Source organism: Rhea americana, unplaced genomic scaffold (assembly GCF_003343005.1).
Source record: "Rhea americana isolate MKP2758 unplaced genomic scaffold, rheAme1 scaffold_245, whole genome shotgun sequence".
Lineage (NCBI taxonomy): Eukaryota > Metazoa > Chordata > Aves > Rheiformes > Rheidae > Rhea > Rhea americana.
Window position 1 is genome coordinate 338327 of NW_028186363.1, and position 17130 is coordinate 355456.

At 42.0% G+C, this 17130-nt stretch overlaps 1 long non-coding RNA gene across 2 annotated transcripts in view; it reads left to right on the forward strand.

Annotated features, from left to right (window-relative positions):
- LOC146594894 (uncharacterized) overlaps nt 1–2883 on the forward strand; it is an 8083-nt gene extending 5200 nt beyond the window's left edge. For both annotated transcript variants that reach the window (XR_014896068.1, XR_014896067.1), the window contains one exon: nt 2545–2883. This is a non-coding gene — a long non-coding RNA (uncharacterized LOC146594894). The remainder of the gene's footprint in view (nt 1–2544) is intronic.
- The last annotated feature ends 14247 nt before the right edge of the window (nt 2884–17130 follow it).

The following is a 17130-nucleotide window of genomic DNA, read 5'->3' on the forward strand; positions in this document are numbered from 1 at the left end:
CGCTCCCGCCGCGCTCCGCTCCGCGCTCCGCTCCGCGCCGTCCAGCCGCGCCGCGCAGCCCCTCCGAGGGCGCGGACCCCCCCCCACCCGCTCCTGCGGCTCAACCGCTGCGCGCCTTTGCGCGCTTATCCCGCGGCCCGGGGGACCAGGGCCGTGGTGGCGAGAAGGGGCGCGGAAGGACCCCCCCCCCCCCGTGCTCCCTTCCCCCGTCTCGTGCGCGGGGATGCGCGGGAAGCGCTAACGCRCAACGAGCGCGGAGTTTTTTCCCGTCGTGGGCTGGGAGGTATGTGAAAGTGAGGAGCAGCAGCAGRCAGCGTGCGCGTTTTCATCAAAAGCAGGAAAAAAAAAAATAATACCTGCCAGGGTCTTGCCCGTGTCGCCGGGCAGGCTGCTTCTCCCAGCGCAGTTAAAAATCGAGTTTTGCATTTGTTGGAAGAAGCTTGAAGCCTTTTTTAAAAAAATTTTTAAAAAATTAAATCTTTGCAATGTGACAACAAGGATAGTTAGGGCAAACTAAACCGCTTTAGCGCAACACCAGAGCATCCGAGAAGCCGCCAAACGCCGCTCGGAGCTTTCCCTTCTCCCTCACTCAGAATACCCACTTTTGTTCTCCAGCCGCCTATAAAACTCCAGAAAAGGAGTGCCCTCYTTTTTACACCGGAGCTCTCGCTCCGGAGGGAACAATATCCTCGCGTTTCTTTGGAGACGAACCGGGGACCCTCAGCACAGGCGCGGCCGCCCGARGCGCGGATCCCCGCTCTGCACGAGCGGCCCGGCCCGGCCCGGCCCGGCCCGGCCCGGCCCGCTGCTCGAAGCGAGCGTCAGCGCCCGGCCCGAGCAGCCGAGAGAGGAGCATCGTCGGCGCCCGGGCTGGCAGGGCACGGAGGAAGAGCCGGCAAAATAATACGGCGTGTTTCCCAGAGATAGGTGCTGAGTGCCCGCCGTGTGTTCCCCAAAGAGAGTTTTCTCTCTAAAAGCTTCTCATAGTCTTTGCACGTCTTTCTTTTGATCCCACAAAGAGATACAACGTACATAGATGCGTTTGCTCTCCATACAAGAAATGCGAGGGACCCTACCATAGAATATACGGCCGGTTAGTCCTCATAATGCTTAGTTTTGCTATAATTAATTGAAAACAGTTATTAGGTCGTCATTGGCAATAGCGTAAATAATTGCAGCAGATTTTTACTTAAAATTGACCGGTCACAGAGTGATAGATCGATTCGAGGTATAAAAATGATGTATCAAAACATCAATGTCGATTATTTGAAATATTGTAGTCGAATCTTTTTATTGCTTCATCGGTTAAGTGTCTGAAAGTGCTGTGTTGCAACATATATTTATGTTGTCAATACTGTCAAAACTGTCAGTTTTATTACAGTGGATTTGTAATACATTTCGGATTTGCTCATTTACATAAAATGCCCACCCCAGATACCCCTCCTTTTCCTCATCTCTGGAAATCTATGTCAGTTTAATCAAAGAATTCAGGACTCTTAGCTGAAGCAAAAAAAGTAGAGACATTGCTCTATTAAGTCCGCTTTAAACGTTCCTTCGGAAAGCTTGGGCTATTTCTAACTTGCCATGAGAGGGAATTTCCCTCCCGCCTCTCGCGCCCTTATTTCCCCAGTAGGATTTAAACATTTTGCTACCATCACACCTAGATTAAACCCTTCAGGAGAATCGGGAAACTATACAGAAAGACAGAAATGATCCAAAGCACACCTGTGAACGCCGAAACCCTCCCAACGAGAGCAGCAGCCCCCGAACTGCGCCCGGGCACCACGTACGTTTGGGTACTGGTAGAAAAAAAGGAAACAAAAGGAGCAATGAATATCACTACTCCTTTCTTAACAGCTTGGAGCCCAAATGAAAAACGCAAGCTGGAAGCAATACTGGCTGTTTTATCCCCCCCAATCCTCATTTTAAGAGGAGCTGCTCCGGTCTGATTATTCATCAGCGCTGATTTTTTGTTAGCATGGTCTCGGATACCTCTCTTTAATTTTCTTCGAGAGCCCARTTTGGGGAGGGGGGAGAAAGAAAAACCTCAAGAATAAATAAATCCATTTACACGCTAAACTCTCTTCGACCGCGCAAACAGTGAAATTAGTCAAGTAACTTTACTCCCCACCTCAGCCCCGGGCCGGGGGGGCGGCGGGGGGGAGCTTGTGTAAAGGCGTTGCTGAGATGGACCTGAGGGTTGTTGTTGCTTGTGTGTGTGTGTGTGTGTGTGTGTGTTTTTTAGGGCTCTGTTTATTTAAATAGATGCTAAAGAGAGCTCCGAGTTCACGGGGAAGAAGGAAAGGTTGGGCTGGGAACGGCAGCGCGCCTRGCAGGTATTTTAATGACTGTCCCTTCCTTTGAACGCCTTCTTTTTCTCTGCTTATTTTCATCCGGAATATTTTTCCCAGACCAGCTATGATTTCTGTCGTAATTCTTGTGTGTTTGTGATCACTTCTGAGGTAAATTGAGAAGTAAGCTGCGCAAAAGGAGGAAATCGCCCCTGGGGTGCTTTGTTTACTTTGGTTTGTAAAATCTTGCTAGGAGATGGTTTCCTCAGTGTGTGGCAAGTGTTTCTTCAAGAAATTCATCAGCCCTTCTACAATTACTTCGAGCTCTGAGGGAAGAGAGCTGCCATCACTTTCTCACATCTCAAGGTGTTGCACGGAGGAGAGAAGAAAAGGCTGGAGCATTTAATTATAATGGGGGTGGGGGGGACGGAGGCTGAAGAAAGCCCTCCCAAGACTGTACCTGGAAAAGAAAACCTGCAAGGGAATATTTGGGAGGCGAGTGTGCCATTTAGAGATGGCTAAAAGCACCCCGTCTTCTACAACAATTAGTCTGAACAATAAACATAATTGGAATAAAATCAGTTGGAAATTCCTGCGTTTTTAATTACGTTTCATTTTGTGGTAAGCCGTAAAATTATGAATGCCTCTCAATTAAACACTATCCACTTGTAAAGCATTTAACAACAATTATTCCTTAATCAGTTGGAATGTTAGCCACAAATGATGCTGTTAAACATCAAAGGGACGCCTTAGACGTTACCTTTTAGTCATAAGTAAGAGGATTAATTTATATAATTAGAGGGGATAAATATGTGCATAAATACATTTTTTTTTCACACGTTCTCATCCTGTCTGGGAGAGGCGAGGCTCTCTGACACTGCCTGCGCCTCCCGCTCTGCCCCGGCTCCGAGGAGGCGACCGGGAGCAGCGAGGTGAGAGTCCCCATCCAGGGCGGCCCCAACCTGCGCGGAGCTCCGCGCCTCTCCGCGGGGACTGGGACTCCCTCTCGCAGCCGCGCCGGGGCGCGGCATCGGGCCCCACACGGCCACAGGACTTCAGGGTAATTTGCAGCCCCCTCCCTTTTTTTTTTTTTTTTTTTTTTTTTTTTTTTTTTTTTGTGGCACCTGGGGTCTACCTGGTGCCTTTATTCCCTCGGGGACAATTTACTACCCCCAAACGAAGCTCAAGATTTGAGAAATAAAATTAGCATGACCTTGATTATGCTCTGTATGAATATCTCATTTACCTAATGACTTTATGTCACGTACGCAGAGGGTCAATTTCCTTTTAACCTTTCCCATTGCTGCAGTAAGCATTCTTTTATAATCAATGGCTGTTTGAATAATCAATTCGCATTTTATGATCCCTGACAAACTCAATATATGTGTGCCTTGTTTCAGCAAAGCAGCCGGCCCTTCTCCGCGGCGCTTCCACGTCCGAAGAGTTTGCGGCGGGGCCGCCCGGCCCCCCGGGGAGCCGCCCCGCGCCGCGCACTGCTGCCGCCCCCGGCGCTGCGCGGGTGCTGCGCGGGGCGCCTGCCCGCGCACGCTGGCGCTCACCTAGGGGCTCGCACTGGCATCCAGCCGCCCCTCGAATCGCACCAGCTCGGGACGTGCAGTTTCACTTTTTTTTTTTTTTCTTTTTTTTTTTTTTTTCCCCCAAATCGTCCAAACTGCAGCATGTGCCTCCCGGCCGCCCCCAGCTCCCTCCTGGGCATGTGCACAGTAACCCCCTCCCGCATCTGCCGGGACGAGACATCCCGGGGGGACGAAGTTCTCCCAGCTCTGAAGCCGGGGTAGGCTGCTGCGCCCCCTCCGCGGTGACTCCCGGGGGAAGCGCGGTGTCCTCCGCGGCCCCCGCACATGCCCGGCCCTGAATCGGCCCCTGCGTTGCATTAACCGCCCCGCGGACGCTCGCGGCTCCCTTGCTGCCACCGGCCTCTCCGATCACCTCTCGCAGCCGTCTCCAAACTGGGAGTCGGGAAACCTGCCCCAGAAGCATTGCCCCCAACCACAGCTCCAGCGAGGAAGTGCGTGCACGAATGGGGGAGGAGGGGGGGTAAGGGCAAGCTGAACTTTGCAAATGTTTTTTTCTATAAGTAGCTCACATTTGCCGTGATCTATGGTGTGAGTCAGGAACGGAGACTTATTGCAACCCTGTTCCCTCTATTGGATAATTAATGCTGATTCATAGCTGTTTCTACCTACGAATGTGTGTTTCGTTTCTCTCTGCAGGGTCCATGGTTCTTCGGTATGTTGTTATTCCCTGAAAGGTAATTGCACTTGATATTCTCTCGGGGAAGGCTCATTAGCCAAGGGCAGGGTGGCGTTGCCAATCCCAGACTCTTTCAACAATTCAATGCAAACATTTGCCCGAGAGGTTTAGTACAGTGCTCCCAGCTCCTGAAACAGCCCTTGGATACAGCATTTCCCCAAGAAGCTTGGCCTAAAGCTTGAGGTCTAAAAAAGAAGTGTATGTATACACATATATGTATGTGTGTATATATATATACATATTTTTTTACCCAACTAGGAAACATTTCAGTTTAAGGGCTTTTAGTTTAACCCCTCACTGCAAGTGGCCAAAACTACACAAGAAGATTAGGATGTTACAAGGGACTCCAGGACTTCTCCCTGCCTGTCTGTTAACAAAAGACACTTAATACGCAACTATGGATGAGCCAGCAGAAAAGACACCACATTTCAAATTCCTCTGTATGTGCTCTTTTTCACTCTCTTAAGGTTTATAAAATGCATGTTGAAAACACTTCTGAAACTGCCCACCATTACAGACCTACACTTGACTTCTTTCTCACACATGCCTGCTGTCATCTCTTTGTCTCCTTTCATCTCTCCTGCTAAATTAATTACCTTACAAACACAAGGGAAAGAAACGCAGGTATAAGGTAAGTTAGGGATATGTATTAACTAACGCATATTATTTTATGAAGACAAACCCTCCACATTACTTTCATTTTATTTTTTCCTCTAATCTTATCCTCTGTTGTTCATCATTTCAAAAATCCAATTTTTTCCATTTGAATCTTGGCAGGCTGAGCCAAGGATACACAGTAACACTACAGAGGGTAGGAGGGACCCACAGGAAAAAATGGTCCCTAAGGACTGGATGAAGAGGAAGCAGAGGGGCGGCATGAAGGCTCAACAAGTTCTAGGATGTCACTGTTTTCTCCATGTTAGACTAAAAGTATCTAGGTATCTATATTCATTGTGATTTAAATGATATATTCTCCCTGGCAGTGGAGTTAAAGGGCTGAGACTGCTCTTAATTCCAAACAACAAATTCTATGTCTGAAGTGTTTGTCTAACCATCTTATTGCATTAACTCACCAAGTTTCTTCCCATCACTGTTAGCCAGCAAACGCAAAGGGCAAAACTCATCTGCGCTGTATCACCACTGTCTTTAACATTATTACATTGGAAAGGAAACTGACTTAGAGAATGTGTCTACACAGCAAAAATAGGTCCAAAAGAATAAACACTGAGCTGTTACCATTTATGACCCTCTCTCATAAGAAGGCCTGCCAACCAGTCTATAGGCTTCACCTACTGGGGGGAGCAAATATTCAGAGGAAATTGCGTGCACAGCTGTGAGTCTCTGCGGACAACCCAGTGCCCATGTTGATGGCCTTCAATATTCTCAGCCCCAAAGCTGTGCCAAAGTCCCACTGATTCAAAGGGACGTTTATCAGGATGGGGAGCATGGGACAGGGTTCCTTCCAGATGTCTCTGCAGGATGCCGAGTCTCCCTGCACAGAATACCGAGCTTTCGGTTCCTACTAACAGCAAGTGTGGAAACTCGCCGTCCTTGCAGGAAGCCCCAGAAGAAATCAAGTCTTTAATTCCTACTTTGATGATTCACCATCATGGCTTTTGTTTGACATTTTTTGAGCATTTCTCGTGTTACAACCGTACTTTCTGCTTTTTCAAAGTGTTTTCCATATCTATAGGAATGAACAGGCTTTTCTATGATGAAACACAATCAAGCAATAATATACTAATATATTTTGTCTAAAGAGTACGTGCTAAATTTAAAAATCTCCTCTTACTATCTCATATGTGATTAAAAAATATCCCTAATAATTCTATTGATCAGAGAGCTCTAACAGAAGCTTCTCTTTGAAGTAGATAAATATAAACAGCATTGAAAAAAGATAGAAGTGTTTGTCCTGTACTCTTACCTTGAGGCCATATTATACATATACAATAAGACATATCTAGGCATGTGTCATACTGGATAATACTATTTCTTGGGTGTTTGAGGGCACACGGCTTTACCTTGGACTTCACAACAGCTGAGACATGCCATTTAACACCAGGATCTTGGCATTACTGAAAAAAGCTACAAAGCTGTTTATACGTACTAACCTATATATGAGTTTCTTTTTAATTGCTTCATCTTAAATACCCAAGTCATTTTATTTCTATTATTCATGTGCAAAGTTAAAAAGGAACATTTGAAATATTTTTCTCCTTTATGGAAGAGCTGATAAAAACTATTAATGTGAAATGAACTCATAGATGAATGCAGACCTATTTTCTGGGCTCAGATCTTTTATTCCCGGTTGGGAACCCCACATTAGATCAGGGCACTACAATCAGTCCTTAGAGGGAAAGCGTTCTTTGCTTGGAAATATTCACCAAGAATAGCTTAGGCAAACAGTTTTCAGCTTTGGAGTCTTTCACAGTATGTTCATTTGGGCTTTTCATTTCGTTATTACTGATGTGTCAGTAGTCACCTATCACACTAGCTCTATTCCCCAATAGATTGGTAGAAATTATTCAAACAGGAGTCTAAATGAATAATAAAAGTGCATAACAAATATTTCTGTCTGTGTACTGTTTTTGTTTTTCACAGTTACTCATATCAAGTCTGATTCTGCCTCCATTTCATTTATTAAGAGCAGGGTTTGGTCTGTAAAGAAAATCTATTCACCTAATACTTGTTCAAAACAAGATCCTGTTTGCTTTAATGTTCACTTATATGGTCACAAACGTGATCAAAACAAAAGCCATCAGAAACCTGGACGGCTGCTCTCTAAATAGAGTTTGCAGTGTGAATCCAGCAGCGTAAACAATTTTGCCACTGTGGTTCCTTTCAGCTTTTAAATCGTATGGGGGATAATAATTGTCTTTTTTCCTCTCCCCTTATTTAACTTCAGATCACTTCCCCTTACAAACAGCTTTTGGTACTGAAGCGAGTTCATACTGCCTGATGCAAAAGCAAATTTCTTCCACTGAAGAAGGTCCTGTCTGCAGCCAATATGTTCACGGTAACTGTTTGTTCCAGAAATAAACATCTAGCAAGAATCTCAGTATTTGAGAGAGGCACTGCTTTGTTTATACAATCCACCATAAATGGGAAAACAGATATAAAGAGCTTGGTCCTGCTTTCCTTGGGCACCTAGTATTTCATCTGACATTTTTTACATCAATGAGTGTGGAAAGAGTGGAATTTTGGACCCACTGTGCTGCAAGTGTATATATATATGTGTGTGTGTGTATATGTGTGTATATATACATATTTATACTTTTAGGTGGATTATTTTGTTTCCTGGGAAAGGCCTCATTTTTATATGAATATTCTTCAAGTTGAGGAGCTATTCTAATGGATTGCATAGTACAAAATGCAAGCCAAACGAAGTACTTTTTAAAGTCTGATAATAAAGCACTATGTTACCAGTGAATACTAATAAGTCAGAGAAACAATTTCTTATTTTTCATCCAGAGCTGAAGATGTGGACTGTCCTAAAATTTGCAAATATCACAGTGGAAGTCTTGATATTTCATTCTGAACAAAATGCCAAGTAAAAATATTGCTTTTCCAAGGAAATATATTTACTAAATGATGTTGATGTGAAACCAGAGGCAGAGAGAAGAGAGTCAGAAAGAGTTTGTGCACCTCATTCTCTTCTCTTGACTAAATCAGGAAAACTCCATTGAAGTTAATCAAGTCACAGTGATATAAAACTCTAGTAAGGTGAGAATCAGACCACTTGTGTTTAAATAGATGCTATTACTTTAAAAACAGAGTTTACTTCACTAAACAATCTGCAAATAAACACAAAACAAAGGGCAAGTGTAGAGACATATTACAAGTAAGCATGCATGCAAAAAAGGTAAGTGCAAATTAGGTTTGAATATTCATGAGTCACAAATCATTGACAGTTTGAAATAATGCAAAACAGCTTTATAAATGAGGTTAAGGCAAGGGACATCAAAGAAAGGCATTGCTAAATCAATAGCAATTTGATTGTGCATATACTTGTAAATTGTGGTTACAGTTTTTGTGACATGGGAGAAAAATACCATGCATGTAGTGAAGAAGAGACACATAAACATTCTTTTGAATGTGTTATATTTCTGCAATTCAGCATGTACTTGGAGATCTGTCACGTATTAAGTGACCAGACATCATTTTTAATTTATTTTTTCTGAAGAAAGTTACAGTTTCCTTTGCCTATTCTCTCTCCTGTATGGTTTTACTTAGTATGCAAAAAGCAAACAAGCAAGCAAGCAAGCAAACAAGCAAACAAATAAATAAGTTTTCAATAATACCTGAAAAGCAACATAATAAACAAAGTAAAATAAAATAATTCCTTGCTTCACRTGACTTCAGTAGAAGGGTCACCTGCTGATTAAAGTACTGTCATAAAATCATAGCCAGTAGAGATAATCCACTTGTTTCAGGGAATTTTGCTCTCAGAAGTGGGAGTCAGATGAGCTGCAAGTCTCGGGGCAAATTGCTGGAATATAGGGATTTAAAAGAGTGATAGCTTGAAAGATGACCAACCTAATCATTGAAATCAGAGCTTTTTCATTGCATCTGGCAAAGTATTGGATCTCCTATCTCATTGTGAGCTCTGTGGATATTTGAAAGAAAATAGTTTAAAATGTTGATGAATACATAGAACCAAAAGGCAAAATTGTCAAAAGTAAGATACTCATTTAAAATTACTCCAGTGTGTTTGTTTTCCAAAATATTTATATTTTGATTACTTAACACACACACTGATACATTAACTGGTTCCCTCTCCTCAATGTCCTTTGCCTTCAGTGTGATCTCTTCACTCTCTGGCATGACAGATGAAGCTTCAGTGGGTCAAGTGAAGTTAAATACATATATTTAGCAATACTGATAGCAAAACCAAGCAGAGGCATCAGTTGGGGAATGGTCTGGAGTCCTCTGGTTCTTTAAGAAGCAGAAGCACATGACTTCTTGCAGCGCTGTGTCTAAAAGCATCCACTCACATCAATGAAGCTGGCAATTAACTCATGTCAAAACATTGTAGAAGGAGAAACCCAGATGGCAAATAACTTTGGGAAAGGATAACCTCATGTCCTTCTCAATCCCCTAGATGAGCTTGTCAGAAGCTGATGYGTCTCTCATGCCATCACAGTATCAGAAGATACCTGCATGTGCCATGTTTAAATTCAGAGTGGTTTYTGCAATAAGTCCTTTAAATCTGTGTATTCCTCAGCATGGATAAACATTAGATAAGTTAAAAAGAGCCACTTAGGAAGTAAAAGGCCAGATTACCGTTTTAGGGACATTCCTTCCGACCTTCTCTGAGGAGAGAAATGAATCGCTCTTCAGACTGAGAGAAGCAAGTGTTCTGGCTCTTCCACTGCCTGGCCAGGTTTATCAGCGGTGAACTATGTACCTCCATGTCTATAAAATGAAGTCATAGTTTTGTGATTCTGTGAAAAGGAATTCATCAGACAACCCGAGAGCGTCTGATGAAGAGCTACCAATGTATGTCCAGTATTATTAACTTTATAATTCCTGCTCGAGAATGTCTCTAGACTCAGATCTCTGCCATATCTCTAGATTTCATAATCCCATGGTTTTGTTTGTCCGTTCGTAACCTCTTGCACCTTCAGTAAAGTACACAATCTTCATTCCCTGAAGTAACAAAGTTACTGCCTCTTTACATTAGAAATTGCTGTCAAACCTGCAACTGTTTGACTGAAAGTAAAGGAAATAAATACCAAATCTTCTCCATGCTTTTTAGACTTACTTTGCACCCATCACCATGGTATCTGAATGCTGCTCAAAAGAAATGCTTTTCTCCTTCTGGATGTGCTCAGCTCAGACTGGCTGTTGCATTACTTGTGAAAATAGGTCACTGGTGTTACAGGCCAATCTTCAGTTCAGCAGAAGAATACCAAGAGCTTTCTTTTTATTTGACTGGGGAAAAAAAATCAGTAATGTTTCCCTATCATTTCTATTTTGCGTCAGATCACASTTTCAAAGATTGTGTTTTTCTTTCCTGGGGAATTCCTTTTTCTTGAAGAAAATGTGAGGAAACGACCAAAAATTAATGCAGCTAAGGAGCATGAATCTCCACAGTCTCCAGAAATCTGGTGAGTTTTATTAGGATTCTTTTTTTTTCTACCTTCTTCCCAGATTTCTTTTTCTTTTCTGCTCTTTCTGGATTTTTTCATGTGTCTCCAGCAAACCGTCCCCTGGCCATTTGTAAGCCTTGCTTTGTAGTCTGCTGACCCTGACTTCTGGCCTGTAACTGGGGGATATAAACTCATACAATGCTAAAAGTTACGTGCGACCGGAAACAGGCAACGCAGAGCAGCTCAGGTGGGGCCGCTTGAACCCAGCACCCAACCCAACACTACAACCCCTGGTGTTGTGACTCACCAGGAAAGATCTGGCTCTCTGTACGTGATCTAGATTCACACCAAGGATGCTCCTTCCCAGGCTCAAGAGGGCAAACTCGCTCGTGAGGCAGATTCTGTGTACACACGTTTTCCGTGTCATCACCTAGTCCTGCCAGTGTCACCTGCCGTTTCCTTCCCTTGTGCCAGACAACAGGGGCAGCAAGTAGCTATACCAGGACCATAATTGCAGTAACTGGCTTTGGAGCTTCACCTATGGCTGCATTTTGGGGAAAAACATTTCTATTCTACTTCTAGGCTATTTCTCCTTCTATTCCCACTCTACTCCAGGTTTCTTTGGGGAGGATGCACAAAGCCTGAATGGTCTCCATGCCCCTCCCAAGGGCGTTTCCACAGACTCTTTCCTAAGTAGGAACTGGTCTATTCAGATTTGAACTATTCAAGACCCTTGTGGGAGAGGGGAAAGGCTTAGCAGAGGGGTTCATGTCTGTATCTCCAAGGTTTCTGCCTACCTGGGTAGACATTCTTCCTGACAACTCTCAAAGATCGCCTTTGTGTGTTGTTTCCTGGGTAAGGGAGAAACACCCACCCCRCACACCCTGTGAGTCTGTGGTTGCTCTGAAGTCCTTTCTCCTAGAAACTGTGCTGGGATTTCTCCATGGGACTTTGACCAGAATCCAGGAAGAAAAAAGGAGAAGGTAAATTCTGAGACCACCAACTCTCCAAACCAGCTCATCCATACAATAGAGTGTGGAAGGGAAAYGAATACAGCTGTCCTAACAATTTCGTACCTAGTGAAAGGAAGAATAGCTAAGGGGAGCAAAGGAGGGATAGCTCCAGACAGGAGACCCTCAAACACTGTGATCAGTCAGCATGTGAACCACTAGCACTTAACTCCAGTAACRTAAAGTCCTGGATGAAGCATCAGGTGAAGACAAGTAAAATGGTGTGAGCTGTAAAATGCAAACCTTTAAGGTTGATTCACCAGGAACATTCACCTTGGGTTGGCAGTAGCACAATGTATTCCTGAGGCACTGAGGGCCTGAAAGCGAGTTTCTTTTGCACAAATGTGCACATCTCCACAGTGGTACTACTGAAAATAGTGTTGTTACACTATTGCTRTAGGAGAATGAATAGAAGAAAAGTGAGTAGAAATCAAATCCTAGAGCATGACTTCATTTTGTAATTGCCCATATCACAAAGCAGCTTACCTTAAATACACAATTTACCTACAAATTCTCCTTTGTTAATATAAGAAAATAGCTCTGCTTTTGGGAGATATGTGTCCTATCATTTTTTACTACTAAATTTCATCCAAAATGTTAAAGCTTTTGAAGAAAAAAATAATTATATAATACATTTTCTCTTTAGAGTGAATCTGGACATTGCCAAATCCTAGTTGTCAATACAATGATTAGATCATGCATGACCTAGACTTCGCATGTGCCAACAAGTAAATTTATCTCCTTCTGTTATTTCAAATTRCAGGAGATAAAGACATAATCCTCACTGGATCAATTGGAAACAAAAATGCTTTACCTTTTGTTATTTTAATGCCATCTGTTAAAATAAACTAAATGCCAAACATACTACATACACAGGGCACGAAAATGGCTTTTTGATTTGGCTTGTAAGCAAGGAATGCAATGCATTCTCTGACTTCTTTATATGAATTATTATGTACTGCAAGTGACATCTACTGGAGAAAGCAGAGGTAAATACCTACTCTACAAACTTTTTTTGCTATTAAAACAGCCTCTCCTCTAGGAAATAMGGCTATTATTTAATAGAAACCTTGCATTTGTGCCCATCAAAATACAGTTACATAATACTTTAAGGATAGTTAAAGCAATACTGCAAGACTGTCTTTTTCACACTGCAGAAAACTCTTTTGATTTACAGTTGAGCTGTAATACCACAATTTTTCTGGATTTACAATAAAAGACATTTTGAAACTAACAACTGTTTGACCATAGTGCATAGTCACGCTTGGTGCTATAAAATTACTCAGGACATATTATAAAATATTCCCCAAAAGAGAATGCGGCTAAAGTTTCAAGTTTCAAGCTTGCGTGTTAGCAGATGTTACACTTTAACAGAAATTAGCTAGAAGGCCCAGTGCAGAACAATACTATTGTCAACGCACTTTATGTAGAAAGTCTGACAGCATGTGCTTTTTTACCACTGCCTACTGGTTGAAGTTATTTGTTGGGACACATATTCATAAATACCCACATTGCATTAAAACACTTGCAATCTGTACTTGTCAAGTGTTGCATGAGTTTGGTGCGTAAGAGCAGCACGTTTCAAGAAATTTCTTTCAGTGAAATATGATAAAAATCTGAGCAACACTGGGAAAAGGCTGGGAACTCAAATGGCCCCTTACCATTCGGAGCTCCTGGGAGTGTGTCAATATATCTTAATACAGTTTCTTAAGTTCTTGCTTAAAAGCTAGTTCAGGTCCTTGGACAGATGAAACACCAAACAATTCAAATTGTTCTCACTTGAATCCAAGCAAGACCATGGACAGTGAAGCCCATGCAACAGTTCTAGTTACTTGTACAATTGAGTTAGCAAATTACTTCTAGTACCACTGACAATTTGGGAAAAATTTCCCTAGTGTAGACCAAAACCCTAGGGTTTTAATTGTATTCCCCTCCAAGCGTGGGAAAGAGTTTCTGAGCCAGAGAAATCAGTTCAGAAGGTAAATCAATAGCTAGCAGCCATTTAAGGATTTGTTTATCTAATGCTGATTTTAATTTAGTTGTAATTTCCTCCATCAAATGTATATTCCTGTAATTTTATAAGGAAAATTTCATTTGGAAGGATAGGCTSTAGTGCAGTGAAAAGGGATATCCTTTACTGCAGCAGTCAAAAGAAGATGTATTTGTCTGTTTGGAACAAGTGCAGGAGGAGAGATACCAATAATATATTAAATGAGATTAAGTGGCTAATCTGTATGTAATATGTCTRGCCCTAACTGTCCCCTCTAGCAGAACAGTCCCCAGGGAGGAGGCTAAGGGGAAGATGTTTCCCAAAGGGTTTCCACATAGCGATGCCTCCCGAGCTGTTTCGGCTCGGGAGAGTCTCACCCTTCCTCTCTTCTGCTGCAGGATGGGCTGCGGGAACAGCTCGCAGACTGGCTGGATTCCAGAGTCCCAAACCGTCCGCGTGGAGTTCCCACATGCTCGCCTTCGCTGGAGGCTCTTGGCACTTTGCTCCATCCCTTGGCAGTGCTACTACCTCTGTATCTCTGAAGCTTCCCTAGCTCTACTAGCTGGACATCGAGATTTGGGCTAGGCGTGTAATTCGTAGCTTACTATGTCCTCTCTCACTTCTGCTTAGTGGAAACTGCCAGAAGTTCATTCCTGTTGCCTGTACGGTTTGGAATTTATCCTTCAGAGCATAGACTGAGCTCTTCAAAGAGGCTTCAATTTCTGACCTAAGCAAAGCTTTTCAAAAGTTAAAATTAAGTTTCACTATCATCTTCTAAGCAGTGCTTGCCAAATGCCTTACAAATGTCTAAAATAGACACACATTTTTAGAATTTGAAAGGGGCAYATAGTCTAAAAAATCAGCCCTACACAATAAGCTATCTTTTTTGCTGTAATAAGGCTTCAATCATTCTTGTTCAGCAATTTCTTTTCTCTTATTTTCTCTAACAATGGCTAAATATAGCAGTTGCAGAAGTGAGAATGTAAATTGCCCGTCAGAGAATTGGCTCTGATCAGACTCTGCTTCAGCATTTTGGTGCATTTCTATTAGTGCAAGTGAAGTGTAATGTGGTCAAAAAAAAAAAAAAAAGTGTGCAATAAGAGGTGAAGTAGTACTACCCTTCCAGTTTTGGCATGAAGCAGCTACGCAGAATGGTCGTAAGAAACATACTAACCATCTGAAGAGAGAACATGTCAAGAAAAGCAGCTAACTGGAGGATACATGATAAAAACACCCCTGTAATTGTGATAATGAAATATAATTCTTACAGGTGAACAGAAATATTCTGTATGTCCCCTCACACATGTCGTCTGACAACAGATAACAGACCAAAGCCTCCTGACTACTACATTTTATCGTAAGGGACTATATGGCATTTGATTACGTGTGTCTTGACTTCTGGTGTGTGGAACATGAGTGCTATTTCCTGTGGTTTTGCATGAGACACGTGGGAGCAAGATTACATCTTTCATAAGCTGCCAACCTGATTTCATAGAGTCTTGAAAAACATGTCCTCTGGGGAGTGTCCACAACCAAGCTGGTGTTCTGGATTGCTGTTTGCTTTCTGACCTTTAGATTAGCAGAGTAATGTTAGAAGGTATTTGTAAGAGTATACGTGTCCGTCCATCTGCCTGGTGTCTGCATCTAAGGTGGCTGCTGTGCATCATTTACTCCACCTGAGGGGTACAACATCTTTTCTCTGACGTGGCCTTCATTTTAAGTGCTTAAGATAAGAGACTACTAATTGTGATGTGGTATACTAAGAAGATTTCTATCTAGTCAGAGCACAGACATTTAGAAATCCCCTTGAAAATCCATTTGGATAATCCAGCAATAAGAGAAACTGATTGATGATGACCGATGAGATACAACATTAGGAGAAGCTACATTTCCATATAACATCTATATCTGCCCAGATTCATCTTCTTCCCTTGGTGAAATTAATTTGACCAAAGATTATAAACTGCTTTCCAGCTAGCTTTAACCTTCCAAGATGTGTCATTTGAGTAAGTCTCCAGAGTTCATCTGCTTACCAGAAGCTTTTTAGAAAAAGTTCTGAAGTTCTTTATTCTGTATCTTTGGAATGAAAATTTCCCAAGAAAATGCTTTCTCTTGAATCTTCTGACATTTCCATTTTTCAGTTCCAGCCAGAAGTACTGTAAACACAGCCTTTCTCATGATGTTTAGCACTCTCATACTCCTCAAAGGCAGAGCATATTCTGTGGTGAAAAAGAGATGCAACTTTATCTTTAAATATGTTGCTATATCTTTCAATGGCTTCAGAGACAGTCTGAGTAGGAGGCTGAGACAGAAAAGGATCCTGGCGAATCCAACCCAAAAGTGATCAAATGAGTGAGCAGGTCCTCTAAATACTCATGCAGGGAAACTTCAACCTTTGCCCTGGAGAAGTGTCAGTATCTCATAATGTACAATGTCTAAAGAGTCTACAGAAAACAGATKACCTTTATAATTTGCCAGCGTAGATACACTTTAACATTACCACTGTTTCCTGTCATAAGAAAAATAAACCATATTAAGACAAAAAGCACTTTACAGATATTATTTCCACCTGATTTAATGTAGTTTATATAAATAACCACATACAGAAGAAATGCAGATTCTTTTACATATATCATTTCTTAACCAGTTTTTAGGCACAAATACAATAAACATTTCTCTGAGATATGGTGTCTGGCATTCTGTGAAATCAGTTGTATTCTTGAATCTCTCCTTTTATGTTACTTATTATTACTAAATGTTATTAATGAAGCAGGATGGAACTTGCTTATATAGAAGGACCTGAGTTTTCAGTATGTAAGCAAGGTTGCTTACAAATTACATCATGCTTTTTGCAAGATGGTATCACCAGAGACTCAGAAATTCCAGATGTAATTTAAAAGTAATTAAAATATTCATTTCATCAATAATGACAAACCTACTTCATTTTCAGACTTCTAACATGAGAAAAACAGGTACTTATCAAAACTTCTTCATGCTGCAAGGAGGCCTGTTGTTGCTAGAAGCCCCATATTATTTTGTGTAGAGAGAAAAAAGAGTGTATAAAATATAAGGAGACTTCAAAAACTCAAAGTTTTAGCCAGAAATTAAACTGTAGACCTCCAGAAGTTGATTATATATATTTTTTACTTTGCTAGAAATTCCATGAGTAATATCTTTACGTAAGTAATATCCGTAAGCAGTATCCTTACAGGTGACCACTGCCTTCCTCATTGGTTGAACAACCACACTGTAGGATTTTGGCCCTGCCTTTCAGAATTGCCCACGTGACTGCAAATGCATTTACTGAAAGCTGTGAAAGTCTGTGGCTATTCACCTCCTTTCTAGAAGAAATTAGTACAAGCTGGGAGCGAGAACTGTTTTGCTCTATGGCTCAAAACTAGCATTCCTCTTCTATCTCAGTTTTCTTGTCTGTGGAAAGGGAATTACAATATTCTTCTCATAAGATGCCATAA